A 27220-nucleotide genomic window follows, 5' to 3' on the forward strand; every position below is an offset into this window, starting at 1 on the left:
GGCTGACGAAAGGACTGAATCCCCCTAGCAGAGTCCTTTTTCCTTGCTCAGCATGCCCATAAAACAACATGATTGTGTTATGCTCTTTGCATAAACCCACTTTTTTTTAAGATGAGCTTTTCTACAAGAAAATGAAGAGTCTTCAGCTCAGTTATTTAATACCAAAACATGCCAGTCAAAGAACAAGTTTCTGAAACTGTGTTGCTGTAGTCTGTCTGGAAAGAATAAGGAGGAATTACTGTTGTTATCAACTCCTGGATGCTCTACACCTCACATTTCTCTCTAATTTTTGTCTTTCTTCCTTCTCTTTAGAAAATAATATGTTAGAAGGTCTGGTCACCAGGATAGGGCATCTTGAACTGCCTTTTTTTCCTGTTCTACATTGTGAGGGAGAAAAAAACAGAGGAGGGGTCAGGAAGGTGCCAAAGTAGTCAGTCATTTGTGAGTAGTTAGAATTTAAATTAAACAGTTTAGTTGAGTGCTATTCAAAAGAGATGTCACACTTTTTTATTGGCCAGCATTAGATCTGCTGGTTAGCAAATCGAAAGGTCAGGGAAGATGAAACAACAAAAGAATACTCAAGAATACTCAAATAAGGCAATGCATAATTATAGTTCCGTATTTCTCTCAGTTAATCAACCAATTTTTGATCATTCCTCTACAAAACAGGAAGAGCAAATAAGCTGAGACCATGTAAATAAACATGAAGAGAATCTGATTTATATCAGCAGAATTCTTATTTCCAAAACATTCTATGATCAATCAGGATTAGGTGCAAGACCCTAAGAAAAGTCAATCTGTCTGTTAAATACAGCTTTTAAATAAACTGGGATATCATGTTTCTGATTACAATTTGGTATGGGTTTTTTGGAAGTGGTGTTCTCCCACAGCTGGCGAGAGGAAGACCCTTGACATGATACCTGTTTCTTTATCCTGCCTGGCTGGGCAGTCGTATGTCAATTACTTTGTCTGAGACTTTGCTTCCCAACTTGTAATAGTGTCCGGAAACAGTTTTAGAAATGTATTGCAACTTTGCTTTATCCATCTCAACAGATGTCAAACTGAGTATCAGCTGTATCAAGGCTGATTCAGGCTCTTCTCTAGCAAAATAATAAAATACAGACCTCAGAGCTGAACACTTTTGCAAATCTACCTTTGTCAAATTTCTTACAAGGGGAAAACATATTTTGCTTCCTAATTTCTTTTCATTTGACTTGATTTTGTTTTTAAAAAAACATCTGCACTTGAAGTAAAATGCTTTATTTGATCACTTTTCCCCCCCCAGCAGAATCCTCAGTGAACCAAACAATAAAGACAACTGTAATTCTGAGCCAGTTTCAACATAAATCCAATTCAGAAAAAACACTTAAGTATGTGCTCAACTTTAGTGAGACTTGTCTTTAATGAAATTTAGTAGATTCTAAAAGCTTAGTATGTACTTTAGTGGTTTGCTGAATCAGAGACTAAAGTAGCCTCTGGCTGTTTGCTCTTTTTCCATTTTTACTATTATTAAAAACAAATAAACACTTTCTTGGTGTTGGATAATTTCTTTTTATACCGAGTCCAGCATGATTTATTAATAAATTCTTACAGATATTTGTCGCCTTTTTTTCCTAATCCTTCCTCTTATATTTCTAGTTCTCTGCTGTCACAGGCTGACTTCTATTTTTCTTTTATCTTTCTTTTATTTTTTAACATTTTCATATTGCTTATTTTCTCTTCATTATGATTTTTTGAACTGAATAATTATTGTTCCTTCTCCAGTTTTCTTCTCTCTCCTCCTTTCATTCTAATACCAAAACATTCTTTGCTATTTTTGTATTTCTTTTGCCTGTACACGACATGTAACCTCTTCCGTTAGAGAAGGCAGGACTGAATAGGGTTCCCAGGAGAAGAAAACAGATTCAATGTAAAGGGAGTCTTGGAAAGGTCATCAGAAATACTGAACTCTAGTAAGGACAGAAGTTCTGCTAAACCCATAAAATCATTAAAATAGATCAGTGAAAGGCACAGAAGAAATTCAAGAGTAGAACTGCAAGAGTGAGGGGAGGTGAGTTATGGGCATAGACAGGCACATGTCCCACTCTAGTCCTACAGCGAGAGAAGGTAAGTTTTGCTGAGTTTTCTTTGCAGAGCTGGCTTGTGCTAGCATGTCCCGTGAAATGGGGCACAGGGAGGAATACAATACTGTACACTATACACTGACCCCTGGAATAGGAACAGTGACCCTCATCTGCCTGGGCAATGCACTGGAAGATCAGCATGATATGCAAGAACTTGTTTATCAGTTATGATTATTTACTTTATTCACGCAGGAATTGCTGGCTGGGCCTGTGGGGCTGCACTTTGTGGCTGCAGATATCAGTAAGATGATACCACAGACCCATGACACCAGCCAGTACTGACAAGTAGGCAGCCAGCATTGCTCTCCCCTATTGCACCACCTGACCTCTTTGGGGATACATCATATTATTTACAAGTTTGTAGGAAGGAAACTTTCCACAATGACTAGTAAAAGATGGAGTGGACAAGTGTAAACACTTTTCTCAATTTTTTACAGAATTCATCTTGAACCCTACAGATGCATGTTATCTGCCCTCTAATATAAGAAGATGCTGGAAATCGCCATCCAGGTTCAAATCACAGTCCATTCGGTACAAGAACCAGCCTCCAGCAGTATTCAGTGATGCCTGCTTCAAAAATGTTGTGTTAGACAATTAGAGGGCTAGTGTCTAATAAAGGATACATCTAGCTCCACTAGCTAGCAGTTGATTAATATCCTAAGCAAATAGGACAAAGTTTTATGAAAACCAGCCTTAATTTTATAAAAAAAAAAAAAAAAAATCAAACACTCCCCTATTGGAATTTCCCTGTCATTCTCCTCAGCTGATACAATCACCAAAGATATCACAATGTCACAGTGATTTTTTTATTGCATCACTGGAGGTAATCAGAACATATTGGAGGTAATCAGGAGCTCCAAAGAGTCATCAAAATAGATCTTGAACCTTCACCTTAGCTTTCTCTTGCAAATTCTGGCAGTTTAGGTTAAACCCCAAGTGAAGAGCATCTTTTTAGACTAGCACCTCAAATAACTAAATCCAAAGTAACATGTCTAATAATGCTCAAGTGTGGGCTTCTTTTGAGTACATCTGTCTCAATAGGTCTACTATTGTGCTTTTAGATCAGAAAAAGGCTAGGAATTGTATCTTTCTCACCTCTAGATTTATTTAGTTGGTGAATTTAGTATTACTACACCACATTCTTCAGGAATTTTCATATAATTTATCTCATAACTAAGGTATTGCTTGGTGAGAGCAAAGACAGCAGAACTCAAGTGCAGGTAGGGACAAGCAAAGCTATTTAGCTTCTAAAAGAATCCGTACTCACAGCAAAGAGAATTCACAGCAAAATTCATCTATTATCTTAATTGTTCAAAAAGAAAATTTGTAAGAGTGCATGTGTTATTTTTCTTTCAGCAAACAACGCCTTATGTTCTTGAAACAGCATATGACTGAAAATTATCATCTTTTCTGGCAAAGCTCCTCTCTGAAATAAAGCAGGGTTTCCCAGGCTTTAATGAATTGAATTGCTAGGCTTTGTGTCATCTGCCTTTCTAAATACAGCCTCTTCCCTTTGTGTTTGATATTACAACATAACTTTTTCCAGTTCATAATTTAAGCATGATTGGTGAGGAATAACAGAGCTTCAAGCAGGAGAGACAACCTCCTTCTCTGCATCATTTTCATATCCAACAAAGAGTTCCTATTAGCTTGGGAATAGAAGCAAATACAGGAAGGAATGGAAAGAATTGAAGAGCACCCTGCTTTATTGCACAAACTGGCATTATACAAATGACTGAAGGCTCTCAGCTGGATTGGGAGCCAGGATGATGGAATACCAGCTGTCTATCAGGAGAGTTCACTACAGACCTAAGGGCAGGGAGGGAGTTCTTAACCAGCAAGCAGAAAATTAAAACCAGAACTACTGGAAGATATGTGAAAGCTTTCATGGTCTTCATGGCCCATTCTGCCACACGACTCAGAAATCAGAAGACACCATGGCCACCCACTTCTTCTGTGCATCCCTGAGAAACACAACTGTGTTACTTGACCACAATGTGGCCACTTCTTGTTACCACAGCACTTTAAAATACAATATTCTTTTACTGACTTCCCCCTCACTCCTTTTTGAAGGTGATCTTTCTGGAGCAGAAAAACACCTGGGGTCACACTCTGGTGAGCCCCAGCCACCTTGCCTGCCTGCCAGCTCTGCAGCTCTACGCGCTTCATCTCCGGGACAACGGTGTGACTTTTGGAGGCTCTATGCCTCATTTAGCCCCAGTAATGGCCTCATTGGGTTGGAAAAATGCAGGAGCAGGAACATGATAAAGAAATAGCTCTCCTGTGCTTATTTCAGCAGGTGGAAAAAAAGTGAAGAGAGAAGAGAAGAGAAGAGAAGAGAAGAGAAGAGAAGAGAAGAGAAGAGAAGAGAAGAGAAGAGAAGAGAAGAGAAGAGAAGAGAAGAGAAGAGAAGAGAAGAGAAGAGAAGAGAAGAGAAGAGAAGAGAAGAGAAGAGAAGAGAAGAGAAGAGAAGAGAAGAGAAGAGAAGAGAAGAGAAGAGAAGAGAAGAGAAGAGAAGAGAAGAGAAGAGAAGAGAAGAGAAGAGAAGAGAAGAGAAGAGAAGAGAAGAGAAGAGAAGAGAAGAGAAGAGAAGAGAAGAGAAGAGAAGAGGAGGCAAAGGAAATGCAAATCCACCAAACCCATATTTTCTACCTTTACTAGATATTTATGTGTGTAGTTTTAATTATCATGGGGAATTATGCTAGTTCTTCTGGTGGCAGGATTAATGTGTCAAATGAAGGAGTACCAGAAGAGGGACAGATTTGGATAAGCACTTCTACTTCCAGTAATTTTCTACTGAAGTTGGTCCCCTACCCATAGGGCTTCACTCCATTCCCACTTAGTAAGGGCTGAGATAATGGGTGCTCTCATTATCCAAGTGGGAGGGGAAAAGTTAGTGGAGAAAAGATGAGAGGAAAGGCAGGTGACAAGAGTGACTATTTCAGGAACAGCAAAGGAAGCAGCTCATACCACTAGCCAAATGTCTATTCAGCTGTAGTTTCTCCTCTCCTGGGAGGCATCTTGCTACCTACCCACAGAAAACCATTCTATCCTCTTTTGAATTACTCAAATTTTTCCTTGGCATCCCATAAACCACTCAAAGATTGAAATGCTACAGCTTGCCTCAGAGAATGTCAAAAAAAGAGAAAGAAATAAAGACCCTTTTCTAAGTTTCAAAAGGTGAGGAACTTCTTCCTTTAGGGATCTGTTCTTCAGCAATAAGAAGAGTGCAAGACCAGGAAATGAACCAGATTCACCTAAAGTGAGAAACCAAAAAATTTACTTCACAGGGGAAAGGACAGCTCTCCGTTTGGATGGTCTTTTTTTTATGAGACCTGATCATCCCCAAGAAGATCCCAGCTATTTACCTGGCTTTGCTTCCTCCCTTTCCACTCTGAGTGGGAGTCCTATATTATCTCAGAGTAGAGTCTCCTTAAGCTGGAGCCAGAATTGCTCATACAGCGTTGAAGTCACAGAAGTGCTCTATACTTGCCACCGTATAGGACAACCTATATCTATTTTAGTTATCTGCCTTGGGGACTGGTATAAAGTATCCTGTGTTTTATTCATGTCTCGTATTAGAATTTCCAAGAATAGATATTTGGCTGATAAAAGTTCCAGAGGATCCTGCTGTAAATCAGAACACATCCTCACTGGTAACATTTTAAAAATCTGATTGGGCCTTGGTGCTCTCATTTACAGCACAGCCTTGTACACATTTCCATCAACACAACAGCAGGGGCAGCAAACAGCATGGAGGAAGCACGAGCAGCCAGTGGGAGGAAAAGGAACTCAAGGATTTTCAGGCAACCTCTCATGGTTCCTTTGGAAAACTCACTGGAATCGTTCCTAATAACCTTTGAGTCATATTTTTCTGCCTCATTCTCAATACAATTTCTTTGTTAACTTGAAAAAAATGTGTTGAGGGGGAATTGCTGTACCTGTCAAGTGGCCAGTAACAAGCTGATTTTTAAGTTTCCCAGGGTTCTAGTGGTAACATAAAAATTTCCCTGTCAGAGCTCAATCAGCTCAGCCACAGAACTGTTTTTGATGGACTAGGAATTTTTAGTGCTTGCCTTCATCTGGTAATTGCCTGGGTACCAATACTGGTAATGTGGTTACAATCACAACATTCAAGCAAGAATGTGGCATCAGCCAGTAAGGGATGGCTGGTTTCAACCAGGCTTGGAGCTTTAAACAGGACAAACTTTAGCAGTCATCATTCCCACTGACTGGTAGTGTAAAATCAAATGGGAAATGTAAATTAAAGTGTTAAGCTTATCCAATCATGGACCAAAAATGCACTTTCAGGCACGAAAATATTTACACTAAACCAGAAGCTGTCTGAAAAAAAAGTTGGCAGTAAAAATACTAAAACCCATTTATTTGTAGCATTGAAGAAAGGAGAAACTAAGAACTATTAATAAGTGCTAAGATTCTAAGTATGCAGGGAATTCATGAGGGAGGTTTATAAGATCAAGGAAGTACTAAAGAGTTAATAGAGGTAAAAAGGCAAAAATGATATTTTTATAAATATAAAATGCAACTGAGACTGGCCATGAGCCCACTGCTAGATGCGGGTGATAAAACTGTAAATGACAATCCAAAAAAGGCGGAAATATCGAATAAACATTTTGTCCTTTGCACATTGTTTTGTCCTTGGAATGAAGCTGTAGAAAGTATCATCCCATATTACGTCAGCCCAACAAAATTCACCGTAGGTAATAAAAGGAGATGTGAGACGAGATCTGCTAAAATTAAATGTTTTCAAATCAACAGGCCTGGAGTCTAAAATAAACTAAATAAGGAGTTCTCCTAATCACTCGTGTTGATACTGAACAACTCATGGAAAAATGGGAAAATTTCAAAGGGTCAGAGAACTACAAGTGTATGTAGTTATTAAATAACTACTAAAGAAGGAAGGCCCAGGAAATTCTAGGCACTATACCCCAAAATCAGTCTGGGAGCAATAATGAAATGGGTTAGGCCAGCAGTCTTTCTAACAATCAATGAGGATAAAATATTAATTTGAACCATATTTTTAAAAACTCCTACTGTTCTTTTTATGAAATTATGAACTAGATAAAGACACTATATAGAATACAACATGGACATGTCCAAGGCATATGACTGACTAGATTAAAAGTTGCAATTAATAGATTCAGAACTAGTTTATGGATAGATCTTAAAGGTTTTGTTTAGGGGATGGTATCAATGAAAGAGTATTTTCTAAAGACACCACTCAGAGATCAATCTCGTTCTGAACCTATTCCATATTTTTTCATCAGTCCTCTAGATTGTAAAATGAAGCCACATTTGTTAAAAGCTGATACAAACACAAAAGCTAGCAGTGAAGAAGACAGTTTTAATGTATGATTGATCACTAATGTTGGCATGTACAAAACTAAACTCTCCCCTGGGCACCAGTGATCTTCTGTGCTGTGCTCAACATACTCATCTTCCTCATGGCTCTGCATTGAAATAACTCCATAACTCAATCTCATGTTTCAAGGCTTCTGTGGATAGCCTGCAGAAGGGAGAGGACTGCTCTTTTTTTTGATGCCCAATTTACCCGCACGCTCTAGGATGCTTGAAGGAAGACAAAGCTTCACTGATTGGCAGCAGCTAGACTGAGACCCTGAAAAAGTTGCACCAGTGTCCTGCTAGGATACAAAGGATCTATTTTTTCTTAAGTGCGTATGTTGGTCTAACTTGCTCGCATGCTGAGGGTCAAATTTAAAGTCAGATATGGAATTAGGAAGGAATTTTCCATCCCACAAAGACTGGCGAGAATCCCAAGTGCAACTAGCTCACTGTTTTCTCTTCTTATCTCCCTAGACTTCTACAGGGAGATGCAAATAACAAACTTAAACCCAGAGATTTAATAGACTTACGAGATCTTAAAATTAAAAAAGGGACATATTTCTTCGGGGGATGCAATCACTGCATGACTCAGAGGCTTGATTTTCCTGTATCAATGTGCAGCAGAAGGCATGCATAGTGTTTGGTAAGGGAAGGGTACATGTGATGTTGTATGTCTCACAACAGTTGTATTCAGAGCTCCTCAGGACACAACACGAGCTTCAGGGCATAAGGAGAGACTCTGCAGAGATGGTGATGTAGATGTGCCGCTGTCATAAAATGAGAACAATGTGATACTGAATTCTGCTGCAGATCATCTAAACTTAGGCCATTGAGGAATTCTTCACTTAGATGTTTCAGCTGTTTATGGCAATCCTCCTAGAGTCCATCTAACCAAAATGACCGGAAAATTAGCTAAAAAGTAGCCACTAGTTAGAACTACTTCTGGTGTTGACAGATCAGCTTACTGACAAGGAAAATGTTTCCTATAGTGTCAGCACAGTAAAAGTTGAAGTCCAGGTCACATGTATACTTGTCTTAAGCATAAACAAAAATCCCTGATAAGTTTCAGATCTAGAGCCCTTTTCCTGTGGGTGCTACTGTAGTGAAGCAGAACAAGCCTGGCTTGATGTGCAGATAACAAGCTAAACCTGCAGGGTTAGCAATGGTGTGATTCCTTGTTTTGATTTAGACACTGAAGAGAGTGAAGACAAGGCCTCAAAAGGAGAATAAATATAGATGAGCAAGAGGTTATTTCATTGATATCTCACTTTTTAGAGAGCTGCCCACACTCACAAAGGGAAAAGCAAACACTGAACCTGGAAATGCATTCTCAAACCCTCACTAAAGTGATGCCTGACTTTCTCTTGCTTTTAACTGTACAGATTCAACACTCAAAATGTGATCTTGGTCTTTGCTAAGACCAAACCTACCAGATCTGTAGCCATCTAAAGAGCAATATGTTACAAAGTGAAAGGGAATACTCTTAAAATTAACCTATCAATGGATCTCCCTTCCCACTATTGAAAAGACAGACCTAAGTTGGACCACAGGAATGCACTTCAGCAAACCTGGATTTATGTGAACTAGGAAGCTCTAATAAAATAGCAGACTGGCAGTAAAAAAGCACCACCACAACAGTCAAGGCAACAGACATTACAAAGTGACTGGGAACAGCAAATTTTAATCAAATCATTCAACACTTTTGTTGTTGTTTACCTTGATTATGTCAGACAATATTGTTAAAGAGTCTTGCTAGAGACTCCATATCACCTTTCCAAATTACAAAGGGTCAAGGCAGACAGCTCTTAAAATTTCAGAAGACAGCATATTCACCTCTTTCACTATCTACAATGTTGAAGGCAACAACTTCAAAGAAAACACCCCCCACTGGGTCCTTCTGCAAGGAATCAAGGAGAGCACAAAACCACCACTAGCATTTGCAACCTTTTTCTGGGCTAAACCCATTAATTACAGAAACACTGCTAAGAAAACAGTACTAGGAGGCACTTCAGTAAACAACTACATCAGCAAGATTTCAAGTGTTCACTGTATATGCCTAATTTTTTGCCAGCTTAATTTCTTGCTCAGTTGTTCACTTCTTGTGCAACACTGAATGCAGCAAAAGAAATTTGCTTCCCCAGCCAATAAATAGACAACAATTAGCTGTGACCACTTTTGTGGAGAATGGAGGATCTTGAGACTGAAAAATTGCTCCTCAGCAAAATGAAAGAACACAATATTATTATATATAAAATTATGATAATGATCTGTGTACACCTCTCATAGGTTCTCTCCATGGATCTAAGACTTTCTAACAAACATTAAATTAATCTTTGCCACCACACTCTTGGAAGACAAATGATACTTTGCTACAATTTGTTTGCAAGTGGGAGAATGTAATGAACAGATAATGCTTACGCATCTAATTTAAAAAAATGCTTTCATGATTTTATTTCTAAATGTTTATTTAATTTCCCAAAAGTAAAACTGAGAAAAGTGTAGTATTTCATGCCAGTCTCTCTCCACCCCTTCGGCTCTTTGAAGCCTTACAACATCAAGCCTGTAAATTCAATTTCTCTGTCTGGAGGCTCAGATCTAATAGCTCTGTCTGGAACATCAGTATCAAGGGATCTTGTCTTCAGAGTTTAGAGGAAAACAGCAAAGAGCTTTCTGGAGAGACAGAAAGAAAAATTCTATTATTTATTTTAGAGAGAAATTATTAAGAGGCGACAACTACAAGAATGTATAACTTTTATTAATAGCTTCTCAATATTACAGTGTACACCAAAACTTATGTACAGACACAGAAAAAAAAGTATGTGCTCTCACCTATCTATAACTTGCCCAGGTTCTCTCTCCTGCAGAAATCATCACTGCTCATTTCAGAACAAGACACAATGAGCTGGGATAGTTAATCTCCCACCTCATGTCTCACCATCATCTCCAATAATTAAAAGTTCTTTAAGCACTGAGGCAACAAGGACTTCATGTTTGTATCAGTAAGGGTCATCATTAGCAATGAATATTCTTACTGCTAAGACTTACATATATTCTTACATTATGACTTTTTAAAAGCCCATTTTTGCAAGCTTACTGTATTCTTGGGCCAGTAAATTTTCACTGGTGTTTAAATTTTCTGACATACTTACTGATAAACATATCAAGGGGTATTTTAAAAACCAAGACTGATTTTCTGTCTTCAGTCTGTCCTGACTGACGAATGCAGCTGAGTAAGTTTCCCAACCATATTACTGTGCACATGTTAAGATCATCAGGAAGAATCAATGTTCAAACTGTACCCAGGAGACAAAAAATGAAGACTGCTCTGCTGAGATCCAGGAGCCCAAGTTCTACTCTTCCTTTTCCTTTTCTGATTGTCCTTACCATGAGTGTTTGTCATCATACAATTGATGTTCTATTAAGAACTCTGAATCAGAGACCACCATGGCTCATATTTTTGTATTTGGGTGATTAATATTTCTGAATTTATAACATATGTTTATATTCAGGTATTTAATGTATTTATGTAGTTAGAAACACATAAACCCATCAGTGTGTCTTTGTGTATTTGTCAGCCTATATGCTATCAGCCTAGCTGTTCCTATCAACTTTGCTGCATCTTCTGGGATCTAGCCGTGTTGAATAAAGCTTGCATCATGGCAGCCTGGCAAAATTTGCAGCTTTAAAACAACACTGTTAATGCGTGTGACATGTGTTGAAATGGATCAACCATTGCAGTTAGATCAGCTTTCCCTAAGTCAGAGTGTGTTATATAGACTTATAAATATGTAGACCTTTAAATATAGATCTATTTCCAGTAGAGTTGCAGAAAAACAGATTGCTGAATAAACACAGCTACAGGTATTGCTAATAGGAAATTAATAGGAAATAGGAAAGTAAGAAATTCCCTATATAAATTTCATATGCTTCCACGATTTTATTTAAATAATTTCAGTTTCTCTGTCAAATCCTACCCTCACTTATTCTTTGGAGCAGTATAATCCACAACATCCTCAATCTCCTCTTCCCTATTCACAGTGAGCCACAAGCATCTGCTGTTTTGTTTGTGAACGTGCTGGCAATCTGCTCAGATGCCTGACTCAGGTCTCAAAAACTGGTATTTTAACCTGGGCTGAAGAACACATATCTCACCTGTAGAGCATGAACCTCCAAGCATGCTTTGCCAATGGTCAGACCACACAGCAAGAGGATCAAATCAAACTTGCATTGTGGGGAAGGTATGACACCAGGAAATGTATGGAAAATGCACAGCCCCAGAAGCCAGGAGCTGGATTAAAAAAGGACATAGCTTTGAAGAAAGGTTCAAACTCTGTTCTCATTTTTGAGTGCAAAAGGATGTCCAGCATCAACACTTGACAAGCTTCCTTTCTCTTGATATTGTGTGATCTTAAAAAGATCCAACGGTCAGGCAGATGCTTTCTGATTTCCAAACTAATAGCAATTTAAGACTATGAAATAGCTAATTTTACTTGAAGAACTGAAAACTAAATTGATTCCTAATACAAATTTCTAAAAAAATATTAAAATCTGTGTAAAGCTAATTAAAAATTCAGAACCTGCTTTCAATTTTACCTAAATTTCTTTTGTAATTACCTGATTGCTTATGCATGATTAAATCACACTGTAGTCAGGGAGCACTTTTTTTCCTCAAATCACAATTGAACCTGAATGATTATTTTGCTATTTTATATAAATGAGTTGAAATCACTTCTGTCATGGAAACACATGATCTAAGACAGAGCTGAAGAAAAAACTAGCTCAGCTTCACAACATGATCTTAAGTCTGTACTGCTCTATTCATCCATTTTTTAAATTTTTCATCTCAGTACAGAATGCACGAGAATGACCTTTTGATTTTTCAATTGAGATTCACTTTATCACACAATCTGTGTTTACACAGTCATAGAGTATTCCTAGAATAATATCATGTCAAGCAGCTGTTACTGTAGTTTTATATGCATCGATGTAGAATCTTGGAACATGCAGAATATTTCTGAGGAAATGGTCCAAGATAGTGTAAGAAGGACAGCTCAGTTATCAGTCTGCAGAGGAACCACAAGATCCTCTTTCTTTAGGCATTCAGGAAAAACACAGGTATAGTGAGTAAGAATTGGGATAAGGTTTACAATCTGACATAGTTATGAATTTTGTTCAGAATGAGGACATCTGTATATTTTTAAATGTAACTATTACTCTTAACCATTTAAGTTGCACTGTAAACACACACCATGTTAAAACAGATGTCAGGCATGCAGAGGGCTTTACAAACAAAATAAACTGGGAGAGAGGTTTATTTTTTGCCTCTCTACAATTTACACAATCCATGCAGATAAGGATTTTACTGCTTTATTAATAAAAATTAAAGATAGCAGAAAGCAAGGAATCTAAGCATCTGTTACCACCCATAGTTTAAACAGTTGACTGAGAAGAGACTTTGTGCTGCAGCAAACAATTACACAAAGTAAACGTTGCTGTACAAGTCATGCCAAGGTTCTCCAAGCTGTTCTTGGCATAATACCAGCAAAGGTGAAACAAAAATAGTTTTATGTCATCCTTGCAGTTGCCCACATCTAGTAACACACAGAGAAGCCAGGTCAGCCTCAGCCCTGCATGTCACAGTATAGCTACAGGACTGCTCTGTCTATCACCCACTTTTGCATGTGGTTCCAGCAGGGTTATTTGATAACTGAGGACCACGGGGAGAAGAACTTCAATTCTCACAGGTGTTTTCCCGAGGCACAGGAGACAGTAAGTGAGTGGCTGGTACCAAGGCAATAGGTCTCTGGATTTCAGAAACAGCTCAACTGAAAAACTGTCCTCTGTGAACTTTTTGGATGAAACAATGCCATAGTATTAACCTAGAGCACTTTAATTTTAACTGGGCTAAGTATACAGGAAAGACAGGCAGAGAGTACAGGGAAGGCAACTGAGAGCAGCTCAAGTAGGCCTTGGGGTACTGGTAGATGGAAAAACTGACATGACCCAGCAATGTGAACTTCCAGCCCAGAAAACCAACCATATCCTGGCTGGTCACCAGATCAAGGGAGGCGATTCTCTTTCTCTACTCCACTTTCATGAGACCCCACCTGGAGTGCTGCATCCAGCTCTGGGGCCTTTGACATAAGAAGCCTGGAAAAGTCTGAGGGACACCATATGGCTGCCTTCCAGTAAAACAAAAAGGGCTACAAGACAGCTGGAAAGGGACATTTTACAAGGGGATGTAGTGACCATATGAGACATGATGGTCTTAAACTGAAAGATGCTTAGATTAGATATTAGGGAAAAATTCTTCCTGTGAGGATGGTGAGATACTGGAACAGGTTTCCCAGAAAAGCTGTGGACGCCTCATCATTGGAAGTGTTTGAGGCCAGGCTGGGTGGGACTCTGAGAAACCTGGTCTGATGGAAGGTGTTCCTGTCCTTGGCAGGGAGGTTGGAATGGAATGATCTTTAAGCCTTCTTCCAACTCAAACAATTCTATGATCCCACAGGTCACTGTGTTCAATTTCTATCAGCCCACAGCATTGAAAGGAAAAGATGAGAGCCACGAGTTATCTGCCACTAGCTACCCTACTGCCCTTCTTTTAGTGAAATCATGTTCCCTTAATTAAGAGATATAGGTCTCATAATCCCTTTCGCTAACAGGATATGAGCTCTTGCTCATTTAAAATACTTAACCTAGGAAGGACATGTGCATTCTTAGGTACACAGCAGCATTACATGCTTAACTAAGAATTATGAACTCTCTTTCCATCCTAGTTGTAAGGTTATTAGATACCTGAGTAATTTTTATTGCTTTGCTTCTGAAGAAGGTGGTGTAATATTAGTGTGAGCATCACAGAGACACATTAACTGGCAATTACTGTCTAAAGCCAGAGACAAATCATCAAAAAAAAAAAAAAAGAAGAAAAAAGGATGAATCCCAGTGTGGAACAAACTATTTAGGCTTTTACATGTTTCATACGCTTATCAAAAATTCCTCCTTTCAATCTCTGGGCCTGGAAATCAGATATTTTTTCAAATTTGAATGTAAGTTGCCATCTAAACCTATATTTAGATCAAGGATGTGAATATGAGCATAAGTATCCAACAATAGAAATCTGAACCCGAAAATTACAGTTATGCATTTTTTCTACTTTAATGATCCTTGATACAAAATGGGAACTCGTTACACTGCAATTAGACATTTTTAAAAGCTCTTTCAGGTCTTTGGATGAAACACAGTATTTGGATGCCAAGCTGTTGTCATCATTTTTACTGTCTGGAATTGTATGTTTAAAACTCTATCAAGTCAACCTTTTGTATTTCTGAGACAGCTATTTCAATGTGTTTTGATTTACCGAGAGACCTTTCAAACAAGGCCATATAATTTAAGGTTGTTTCAAACACTGCCTATAATAACAAAATCCACATGTGTTACGTGCAAGCATACTCCTCATAATTTACAAGATGTTATTGTTTTTAATGGACATTCCCCCAAACCTACCTGCCAGTTTGCAAATTGCTAACAGCAACAGGAAATTGTAAGGACAAACTGCACCCTCGGTGTCACCTACAGTCTTCTGCATCCCCCAGGTTGCTGGCAAAACTGTCAACAATTCTCAGTTACACGTCAGTTATTCTTTGGGCACGGTACACAAAGAGGTAGGATACAAATTGTTGTGTCAGCTCTGCCCATTTTGCAATGTTAATAGAAATTACAGCACCAAGATTTGTTTTAGACTTCGGTAACTGCAGCTATTGCTCTGATAAATATCACAAAAGACATATTGAGCAAGAAAAGGAGACTGCTACAAATACCCCCCAGAATAAGATTTTCACTTTACAAACCACAAATATTAACAATGTCATGGCATTGCTTGTAGGAAAGACATTTTGGCAAAACTATAAAACTTTCAGGAAAAAGAAGTAATTTCAGAGTAATTTACACTGTTTTGATACAGCGATATTAAAATAATCTGTTCCTCTATAATAATCTTTGTCAATGGTCTCTTCTCACAGGATGTCATTGGTATTTTCAGTGTCACCTGCCAGGCCCTGTCACCAACCTAAAGGTTCTCAGAAATACGATCATCTGCAGCTATAACTAGCAATAGTCCCTACCTAGAATCAAGGAAAATTAAGTGCTATGCCTCAGTGTAAGCAGCAGGCAAAAAGTCTATTTCTACAATTACATTCTGATGTACAATGCAAGAAATGATTTATTAGGGGAGAAAGAAAACAGGCATTATATAGGGAAAGCATCTCATCCTCATACAAACAACAAATGGGGAGCACTCAGCCTCATAGTCCCTTGTTTCACCTTGTTGACCCTGTTCATTCCAACAGGGATGATGTTCTTCCCACATTTCCCTTAGGCAGGTCTGTAAAACAGCAGACAGTGCCAGCTCTCTTGTCTACCTCCATTCCCACCCCACTGCTGCCTCTTGTCAGGTCTCCCCATGTGCTCCAGACCCTCTCACTGTTACTGGTTTCAGTGCTACCCCTGCAGCATCTCTCATTGCATTGTGTTGCCAGCTGTGGTGCTGATGACAAAATGTCAGACATGTCCTGCTTCAGCTAGAGCCATTCCAGTTTGACAAGCAGGGGGATCCAGGTCCCTACATTCATACCTTCAGCTCTGTCACTGCACACACAAAGTCCAACAGCACAGAGACCCACTGCACTTCTCTTCATATTGTTCACCTATACAAAGACCATGTATCCAATGTATGGATATTTCTGATTCTACTGAGTTCCTTTCCTTTAAGAATGTCCAATTTTTCTTGTCCTTCATAAAATGTCTCAGTTTACCAACTGAAAACTGAAATAGATGCTGTGGAAGCAATAAAAGTAACTAAAGCAAAACAACTACCAAATACTTAATCTACTTCGTTCTGGCTACTTCCAATATATGGTGACTGACCATGTCAGATTCCAGCCACAGAGTTCCTGATGAACCCATGGTCAGAGCACAATCTCAGCAATAATGTACCTGTGACTCTGATGATCAGACACCATGTGGTTTCATTTGAACCTCAGTTTTCAATTTAAACCCCTCTGCCTTTCATGTCTGTGAATGAAAACTTCAGTGCTTAAGTAGAATAAAACAAATACAGCAAGTGTTAGAGAAGCCCCAGAAGAGGTTGTGGTTATTAACAATGAGGAGCTAAAGCTCAGGTCCTCTAAAGTTCTTGAGATACTCATCACCTTCTTTAGTCAGGAAGAATTTTCCACCCCCAGAAGTGTCATCCAGCTGCTACTTAAGCCTGGAAGATTGGGATCTCATCTCTGCAAGCCAATACACTGACACAGTGCATCCTGCACCACTTCATGGAGAGACACTGCTCAAATCTCTCAGCTGAAAGCTCCCAGGCAGAGTATTCAAAGTATGTGATCTAACTGTGGAGGAAGGAGGGCAAAGACCTGTTTAAAATTAAACTCTGCTTTCTGATTTATACTTTCAAAGGCTTTGGTATGAAAATGGACATGAGACATCAGAGACCATTAACTATGTAAACACTGCTTCCTAAAAAATTAAAGCAGCAGTAATTGTACCCTAGATAGCTACTGAAATTATTCAACTCAGGACTATCCTGGGAAGTAAAAGAAGCACAATATGCTACCAATGTGTTTGTTAAAGACAGAAATCTAAATGATATTCAGAATTCATGTTTATACATGCATTTACATGTTCACACATCACTGATGATATTTATGTTTGTAACCTCATTACAATGCTTTAGACGAGGATATTATATGGAGTAATGCACTGAAAAGACATTGTAGCACAAAAAGCGGAACCCATTTCTGCTGTTTAGAAACCAGACTTTTATACTCAGTTTGTCACTCACTAACTGGATCCAGTCCCTTCAATCCCTAATACATAAACCAAGAGAAATACAGTTGCCTCCCTAAGGTGAGATAAGGACTTTAGGAAGGTTCCCTGAAATAATAAACACAGGCAGCAGAAGATTTAGTATTACAGCTTGGTTTATAAATCTATGTGTTTTTCCTATACTGAAGGCCACTAAATGGAGGAAATTCATCAGCAGGGTACAGCATTTTATAATTTGTGCAAGAATACGACAGTCTTACAAAATTTATGGCTATGTAGAAGGCATAAAATATCTGTGGGATTTATATGTGGCATAGATTAGTTGTCCTTTGAGCAGATTGTTGTCTTTCCAACAAAAAGTTCTGTAAGGAGCTACCTTCACAATTCAAAATACTTACAGAACACTCATATAGACGGAATGGCATCTGGTGTAGAGTGTACTACTTAGTGTTGACAGGATATATATAACTATAGCTTAGTTAAATTTCTCCTAAAAGGCTAAATGTAGAAGATGTTCTCAGAGAGATCTTAGTCCAAGCTGACTTACCCAGGGTTAGTCAAAAGATCCTGGTGAGTACCAATTATGATATGTTCCAAATATTTAACAACATATAGACCTAAATTGGTCATCTTGGAAGCAACTACTATAGCAGACTGAGTGTGGTACATGTGAACATATTCAGTCATGGATTCCCACATTAGGGTTTCAAGCAGCATCAAAGAGCTGAGCAGAAAAGTGTGTTGTTTGTGGCAAAGACAGCAGTAAGGCGAAAGCTGGAAGAAGATGGGAATAAGGAAAAGAATCCCCACCACACGCACCTACTGTTGAGGTACTAGCACAGATATTTAAAGTTGCCTGAACTGTGCCTTGCTAGAATATCAGAGATAACTGCAGCATCTGGCAGAGGTGACACAGGACCTGCAAAAGATCTACTCTGTGAAATGGTACTCACTGAAAACTTTAAAGGTACCTGAATCTTTCTGGGAAGATGAAAGAGTGCAAACAAAACTGTGTGACACCCAGGTCCCTAATCTGTAAATTCACTGATGAACCCCATCACCACAAGTCCTCAACCTCCCTTTTCCCTTGTCACTGTGGACTTTTGTCCACTGGCTCATGTGAACACAGCCATGAACAGATGGTTCCATGGAGCTCTTGAGTTTGGTGGACACTTCACACCAGCAGCGAGTATGAGAGACACATATCTGTTGCATTCACTGGTACAATCAGTCTGCTCCCTACCCTTATGCTTCCATGACGAGCTGGTAATAGAGGAGCCAGGAATAATGGGCCAGAGGAAATCCTTCCACAGTACTACATTCATTCAAGAGCTTGTCTTTAGTAATGTTCCTCTACACAAGCAGCTCTTAAGCAAACTTCACAAGTAAAAGTTTAATTAATGGTGCCAGGCCACGGGTGACCCGGAGGGTAGAAAAATAGGAATGGGGAATGAATGTCCTCCTTTTCAGGAAGATTAGGGCTACAAGGTAACAAGAAAGCATAGAGTACACAAAGCAGAAAATACAGGTTAGATAGTACTTCTTGGAGGAAAGCACATCTGTTAAACTCTGTCTTGAGGAGTTGACATGAAATGAAAGATGAAGAGTCTTTCATCTCCTTAACCTAATCTGCCTAAGAAAACTTCAGCATTCTGTGGCAGGAACCAGGTCTCTTTTCTGTTTGCAGAGCATACTGTAGACTACTATTCTGGTTTATAACACGTTCTCCTAAGTGAAGACAAGTATCAGATCAGGAGCCCCATTGCTTGCAAAACCCAGCAGACTCTGAACAGTGTAGTGGTGCTGGAAGTATTTGCTGACTGAAGGCAGAAAGTCAGCATAGCTGCTTACAGCAAGAATGATTTATAGTGACACTTCAATATTAGATTTTACTTTGGGTTGCTCCTAAATGCTCTGCTTCTCATACTACATATGTAAGGAACCCCCAAACCCCTAGTTTCTCAATGTTTTAATTCAAGATATCAAGTGTCCAAGAATATCAGCAGCCCAATAGGCAAAGAGAAGCATGGAAGGTCAAGTTCTTTCAAGTAAAAGTGATCTTTCGGTAGATTAGCAGACCTATATATATGTTGGTTATTCATGTTAATCATCTGACAAAAATCCTGAAATCAATGGTCTTAAGTTTAATGATTTCCTCTGTGTTTTGTTTGCTCTGACAGGTTGGTGCATCTGTTATCTATCTTCTAAAGATCTCAATTGCTATTTTCATGTAGAAAGTTTAATTAGGAAAAATTACTAAATGGATTCCATAATTTAAGAAAGTGTTATAGTGAACTTACTGTTAGAAACACTTAATGCATTTCTAACTTATTAAGATGAATGCTGTCACAAGTCTCAAAAATTGTGTATTTATGCAAATTATTACAGGAAAAAGAAAAAAAAAAGTCCATCAAGGAATTCCTGTAGATACCAGCATGACACCAAAATAACTTTGAAACAGTTAAGCTGCAATGATCAGAATATTCACATAACTTACCTACTATATTGGTTGTGAGATACCTTTGTATTGACTGACTTTTATCACTTGTTTCAGAACCATGCGTGTACCTTCTGGCTGACTCACAGCTATGTAATCATTTTTTGAGAGGACTGAATTCCATTTCATGACTGGCTACAGGCTGCATCATAAATTCAAGACTCCTCACTCTCCACTGATCTCCCACAGATGCCAAAAGGAAGCTTGTACAGAGATCAAAGGAAGAATTTGGGCTCTGTGTAGTAAAATAAAACTTTCAGTTGTTATTTTTTACATCACATTCAGAACTGCTTACGGGAAAATGTTCCCTTTGCTAGGATCATTGCCACTCTTGCCTCCTGTCTCTTTTCCCTTCCCCATCCCTCTTTTTTCCCTCTGTCTTCCTTTTCTTCTCTTTGCATGTGTCATCGCAGATTCCCACTCCTGTGCACTGTGTTGGAATGGTCACTGTAACACACTCAGTGCCACCATTAACCATAAGTACTTGCATTCTGACAACTCCAGAGGAGCACTGATTCAAATCTGTCTCCAAACCGAGGACACAGCACAATGGCCTTCACTTTTTGCTCAAGAGAATATTGTGCATTTGTATCTGTGATGTCACAGCTGGGTTTAACACTTCCTTCCGCTTCCTTCCCCCACCCAGTATTTTTCAAGAATCAGAAGTCACAACCCAGGCTTACTAACTGCTAACTGCTTTACCCATATTAGACACTCCCTCAAATGTTCTGTATCTCATCCACCTAAGTATTCAACACCAAGCAGTCTCTATTCCATGCAATGGAGGCAGAGGCAGGTTAATATGCCAGCCCCAAGTGCCCCAAATTAACTATTAATAAATGAAAATCAAAAGTCCAGTAGCATAAAGTTTTCCCTCCAACTTCAGAATGGATTCAGATCAGTATAGCTGGTTTCAGACACAGGGTTTCTAGTTATAAGGACCACATGAAGGCTGCAGATAAGAGAAGTGGTCAGCCAACCCTATGAACCACAACACTCAGTTGAATCATCCTGAAAATGGAGGAGAAAAGGATCAGATACTTTTGAACCCCTCTGCTTTGCTTCTTCTCATATGTCAACCATACCATAAACAGTGCAAAGCTTTTCGCATGGAAACTCCAGTGTGCTTTAGAAACCCCCATTTCCAACCAAAGTATTTCTAATAAGACTCTGTGAGGTACAGTTCTTATCCTCACTTTTTTGAAACTGGAAAACGGAAAGAAAATGGTTTGTCTGAGGTCAGTGTCCAAACCCAGAAGAGGTTCTGGAATGGTCTTTACAACTGAGTCAATAGATTGTGTTGCCTTCACCATCACTTCATGCAGGCATGAAAAGATGATAATCTCTCATGTTTTGTGAGCTGGGAAGTTCATCTCATCTAACTTTCTCAGGTGAACAACAACAACAAAAAAAAGTGCTTACATGGATTTAAACTTGAAACATCAGCAGGGAAGATTTTGGTGCTAAAGCTACCACCTCTCTGTCAATGTCCTCCCTCAGTCTACTTGGTGTCAAGAATGTTCTCAAAATCGTTGGCACAAATTAGTGCAGGTAAAGAATTCTGCACTCTTACAGTTAATAAGTGACTGAGAAAGGCTGTCAATTTATGCAGAAGAGGTTGTTTGCAACCAACAATAGATGCAACAGCTTGCATCCAACATGCAGATGGAATGAGAATGAACTGAAAAAGTGCCCCTACCTCACTTGACATTTTTGCTCATAGTCTGGAAAATAATCCTAGTAATCTTATCAAATACCAAAAAAATATTGAGCTTTGAGAATGGTAAAAAGGGTGTCAGGTTGACAGACCTGGAATCTGAATTCTTCCACTGAACCATAAAGTTTTATACAGGAGGTAGCTGTTCAACCTTTTCTGTCAATATTGGTCTACTGACACTTTGAGAATGATGTCAACATTTTGCCTGCATGTCACCCACTTCATCACTGGACTTTCTGAGAAGTTAAGGGTAGAACAGTATGATGTCAAATACTGTAATGAGATTTGACACATAGTTGGGCACAGAGTTAGGATCACCCTACTAATTTTAGGGATAACTCCAAACATCAACCTTGTCATGTCTTAGAACAAAAGAAATTATTTTGGGATCCTTTGTATGGTTTCTAGTCGCTAACCTGCCATAATCAATCCTCTTTAAAAATAATTACATTTCAACAACTTCAATTACATCAATTAAATGCAAACTTTTGGAATAGTATTTCATCCGAGCAGCCATCACCACTGCTCAGTTACACCTATTCCTAATAATCATCCAACTCATTTTTCCACTCTCACATTTAGGAAAGATGTAAGAATTTGGTCTTCACAACACAGGGATTGATGGCCAGACCCCAGGGAATGCACAGAGCACAGAAACAGATTTGGTTCTTGGGGCTGAAACTTCTATTTCTCATTGCAAAGAGAGCTAAGTCTTGCAGTGTGGTGAGAAGCACAGAATAGTAAGTGAAAAAAGCGCACAACCATCCAGCCTCAGACTAAATCAAGAACAAGAATTAAGGGCTCTAATTTCCACAATTAGCATAAGCACTTTCAGGGGCACTACAGTGCTTGGGAAATAGCCTTAGCAACAACTCACTGATACTCCCCTGACCTTGCCCCTCCCAGCACATCCTCTCTGCGTTTGCACCGGGTGGTGAAACTCGAGTAGGAGGCAAAAAAGTCCCAACTGTGACAGAGATGCTACTCAAGAGGGGAAGTCGGGAAGAGCCTGCAAAGTCACACTCCTCCATGATACATGACCAAACAGGAGAACTGCACTGGCCATGGCTGGGAGATGTAGGACTACTAGCCCCCTCCTCTGCTCCTCTGAATCCAGCCCATAGTGTCCAACAAGGTTAATCTAGTTTGCACCATGACTGTACAGAAAGGCATACGGAGGTGGTTTTGGGGGGCAGAGCCTGAGAGGGAGCAGGAAGGCGGTGCAAAATGGACCACCTGTTTCAAGTAGGAAAAAAAAAAAATCAGTAAAAAGGGAAACACTTCAAACAAATACGAAAATAATTGTAAGTATCATGTCCTATATCTGCATAAGTAAAAATGAAGATTTTAAGCACAGATTCGGGACTTCTCAAAAACTCTCTTCAGACATATGGTGAAATTTGTTTTGAACAGTGCTAAGGCTTCAAAAACTCATAATTGTGGTATAAATCGGTTTTCAAGATACTGCTATTAGCCAGTTTCTATCAGGATCAGTGAGGTGATATTTTTTCCCAGCGCGTGTGATTTTAGTAAAACAACTTGTTGCTCTTTAAAGTTTTGTTATGAATTACTGTTCTTCTTCCACTCAATATTATTTCTAGATAACTTGAGCCAGAGAAAACACCTCAGAACTCTACAGAAATTTCTCCGTTCGCCTGATCCTACATGTATCAGAAACCACCCTGCCCAAGATGTGGGGAGGGGAGGCGGAGGGGTCCCCTCGTTAAATTACGTCTGCATCTGGCACGACCGGCCGGGCTCAGCTTGAAGTACCCCCGGCTCCCTGTCGCCCTCGGCTCGCTCCGCACCCCGCCTGCCCAGGGGCTTTACTTCTCCAGGTTTCTGCACCCCAAAGCCAGACTCGGCGCTGCGCAGCGCTCCCCGCCCGTCAGACCCCGCGGGCTGCGCCCCGTCCGTCGCTCCCCCGTGTGCCCCCAGCCCGGGCGGGCTGGTCCCGGCGGGAGCGCTGCCCGTCCCGGCCCCGCTCCCATCCCGGGCGCACACCCACCTGCCCCGCGGGCCCGCGCCCCGCTCACCTCGTCCCGCCGCCGGGGCTGCTCCTGCCGCCACCAGCTCCTGCCCTCACTCCGGCGCTGGGCAGGGCGGCGGCAGCAGCATCCCCCGCCGGCCCCCCAGCTGCCGCGGCGGCACTTGCAGCCTCACGGGAACCGGCGGCGAGGGGAGGAGGGGGTGGGGGAGAGAGAAACCCCTGGCCAGGGCCCCGTCCCAGCCCTCCCCGCCGCCTCCGGCACCCGTGCCCGCTCCCACGGGCCACGCAAGGCGGGGCTGGCGGCGGCGGCGACGGCGGGGACCCGCCCGGGCACTCCTCGCTGCGCGCCGCCCCGCGCTGCCCCGCAGGTAGCGGCGGCCCCGGGCAGGCAGCGCGCGTTCCGCCCCGGAGGCGCGGGGAAGTCGGATACCTCTCCATGAGCCTCCCTGCAGCCAGGCGCTGACCCTGAGGTCCCCCTGCAGCGGCACTCGACAGGTTGGCACACGGGTACTTAACCCTGTAGCAGGGCGCTACTGTAGGGGAAGAAAAAAGAAAGAAGAAATCATTGCTTGCTCAGTTTTCTTTTCAAGGCTGGGGTCTTCTTCCAGCTCACAATGAAAAAGTCTGAGCTCTTAGTTTATGCTGTTCTCCGGTACCTGAAGCTCACACAGTAGACACCAGGGACCTGTATTTCTTGAAGATGAAAATCCTCATCTTGATCTGTAGAGTGAAATTTTGGTGTGGTTATGCAGATTTTTACAGCCACAGATCTGCTATATCCACCGGTTGATTTGAATTTTAAGAATTGAAATGCAGAGAACAAAATGTTTTCATTATTATATGGTAGCACTTACATTATTACATTGCTTTCCAAGTCCAAAAATCTTTCAACACTGTTTGAGAGCAACAGTCTTTTGGGATCGTTATACAGTTTGTATTTAAAAACTCTTAACCTCATAAAATCCATTTTTTTGGATTCATTCTTTTGGAAAAGTAGCATGTAGCCCTATACACAGACTCTGGTGCCATTCTACAGCCCACCCTTAGAGGTTTGGATCTGTCCTTAGCATAATTTTCCTTTGCCAAATAATAACAATAAAAATGTTGTTAGAGTTGCAATATACTGGTGAGAGTGACACTTAGAATGTATTCAAAATGTGTTGTATTTTTTCTTTGAAGAGGTGATAGAGACCTTTATTTCTGAAGCAGATTCATGAGACCTAATCTTAGTAAATGTATAACCTATGTATTATTGCAGAATTACCCACAGACCTGAAGTCACTTATGTACTCAAATAGCATTTCATGTATTAGGATACAGCTAATTTTGCTAAATAATTGGTTTTCCTTTTCTACTGCAGTACACTAACTTTTCAAGAAATAGATCATCATCCTTTTGACAGTTAATAAAATATAATTGCACAACCATAATAAAATGCCAGCAAATAATTTTCAGATCAAAAAAAATAAATTACTGATTTCAAAGGTGAAAGAATAGCTTTCTTAATTCCTAATCATGCTTAACTGGAGGTGTTTCCAAATACAGGGTCTACAAATTTAGAGAATTCCCTCCTAATGTTATATTAAACTTTGATTTAGAGTCCCAAGAAAACTTAATACTTCCCTGCAGCAGTCAAAAGTGTTAATGTCTCAAATCCTAAATCAAAATAAAATCTTGTTTGAAGAAACAGTACAGATTTCTTTGTACACTAAGTATTTGGGACTCAGGCTCTTCAGGGCTATACTGTCACATGGCAATGAAACTAAACTTTTATTTTAAAGTTCTCTTTGTTTTAGTTTAAAGTTCTCTTTTTTTTTACTTTAAAGTTCTCTTGTTGTGAAGAAACTTGAGGAGAGCAGGAAGTTGGTTATTTTAAATAATCATGTAGTTGTTGGATAGGAACAGAAAAGATGAAAGAAAACCTTTAAAATAGGAAACTACAAACTTCTTCCACAAAATCTGTAAATCAGCTACTGCTAAATTAATTGCTGCACAACCCCCACGTAGCCTGCACTACCCTCACTTAGCCAGCCATGCTATCTATGCCACAGGGGGTTTTGTGGCCCAGTACCCCATGCATGGCTGCATCAAATAGAAAACAATGCAACAAAAAGGTTTTTTAAAAATTTCTCTCAATAATAATTGTAGCTCTCCATTATCTGTGACTTCAGCACATTGTGATGGCTTCTTCCACCATGACAATAGCAACAGAACAAAAACTGTTTCCAGCAATAAAAAGCAGACAAGGAAGAGGCAGCAGGACAAGCCCACTGGAACAGTCTTCGATCTTGCTGGACAGCTCTTTGGCTTCTAGAACTGAGCAACACAAGCCAGGATAGTAGGATGACATCTATTCAGGCCCCTTGTATTGAAGCCTATTCAGTATGGCAGGCATTCTTCCTCTTTCTCACCTACACAGTTCAAGCAGATCATACCAGAGTGCACTTTATCAGGGCACCCTCAGATCCCAGTGTTTTGAGGAGCCCAGCCAGGGTGTAGAAGGCTCAGTTCTTTCCATTTCTAAGCAGATTTGAACCCACATCTCTCACTTAGCAAGGAAATAGCCTAAACAGCTGACCATGGAGCATTCCAGAGGAAGAATTACCTATGCTGCCCTTTTCAAACCCATGCTATCCTTCATTTTGATTCGCATGGCTTTATTTTATTTTGAATTAAGTGGGAGGAAAAAGAAAGATTAAGCTACTTACACCAGGGAAATACTAACATTCTGATTCTTATGCTAATGGCATTAATTGCGGGTTTGACTCTATTGCCCTTTTCAGATGAAGCTGACATTTTTAGTAGAGACTCTGGACCCAAGCCAGTTTCAGTATTGACCTGATTTGGAAGTCCTTACATCTCAGCTTTTCTCTGCCTTTGCCATATACAACAAACACGTAAAATACAGCGTAAAAATAACAAGTAAAATCCAAATATCTTTTTGGAAATTTATTTCCTTCTCTATTGCAATACTAAACAGCATCAGTAGCTCAGTGATAAGTCTGTGAAAGGAGGAAACCAACAAATACTTTTTGAGAATAATTTCTACTTCAAAGGCACATGTGAAAGCAAAAGGAAAAGGAATACACAGAACTACTGAACCTTCGTTCCTTTGGAATTACAAGTCAAGCCTACCTTTGAATATTTCCTGGAAATACCACAAGCCATTTCTTTAACTGGGAAGGGCTGAGATGGAATATCAGACCTAAAGATAAAGGAGAGAAAAGCTGAGGTGGCAAGGGACTTCTCTGGCTTCCATGACAGTGCAGTCACCTCAACTGCACTGTGGCCTTCAGGGTTTGATCTCAAAGAATCAAAGTTTGCATTGTCAGGCTAATCTGCCAAGTTGCAGCATATCCCCTGTGATGGAAAGACGCCTATGGTGTCAGTGGGCAGATTCTTCAGGGAGCTACCAAGGGAGTCTCACAGAACAGGGAGACAGTTCAGAAAGATAGAAGGATACTCAGAAACAACTACTTTCTTCTAAGAGTTATTTACTTTGAGTTACTCTTACTTTCCTAAGAGTTCTGTTTGATTGAAAGGCTGTTATGGTTTTCAGCTGCATCACATCAGATGCCCAGATGCAGTAGCAACTCAGTCTGAAGCAGACTGGGAGAGAAGATGGCAGTTGCTAGAAAGGACTCTTGGAAGAGATCATTGATTGGAGTGGCATCTGGAATTAGCTGGACCTA

At 40.0% G+C, this 27220-nt stretch overlaps 1 protein-coding gene across 2 annotated transcripts in view; it reads right to left on the bottom strand.

Annotated features, from left to right (window-relative positions):
• Positions 1–23693, bottom strand: part of CASR (calcium sensing receptor) — an 82406-nt gene extending 58713 nt beyond the window's left edge. Inside the window, exon 1 of one of the 2 annotated variants that reach the window (XM_058829592.1) lies at positions 23575–23693. The gene's annotated coding sequence lies outside the window, so the exon portion shown is untranslated. Of the gene's footprint in view, positions 1–23546 lie in introns of both variants that reach the window. The other variant, XM_058829593.1, reaches the window with a different exon arrangement.
• Between the last annotated feature and the right edge of the window lie 3527 nt (positions 23694–27220).

The sequence above is a fragment of the Poecile atricapillus genome, chromosome 1, assembly GCF_030490865.1.
Source record: "Poecile atricapillus isolate bPoeAtr1 chromosome 1, bPoeAtr1.hap1, whole genome shotgun sequence".
NCBI classification, from domain to species: Eukaryota; Metazoa; Chordata; class Aves; order Passeriformes; family Paridae; genus Poecile; species Poecile atricapillus.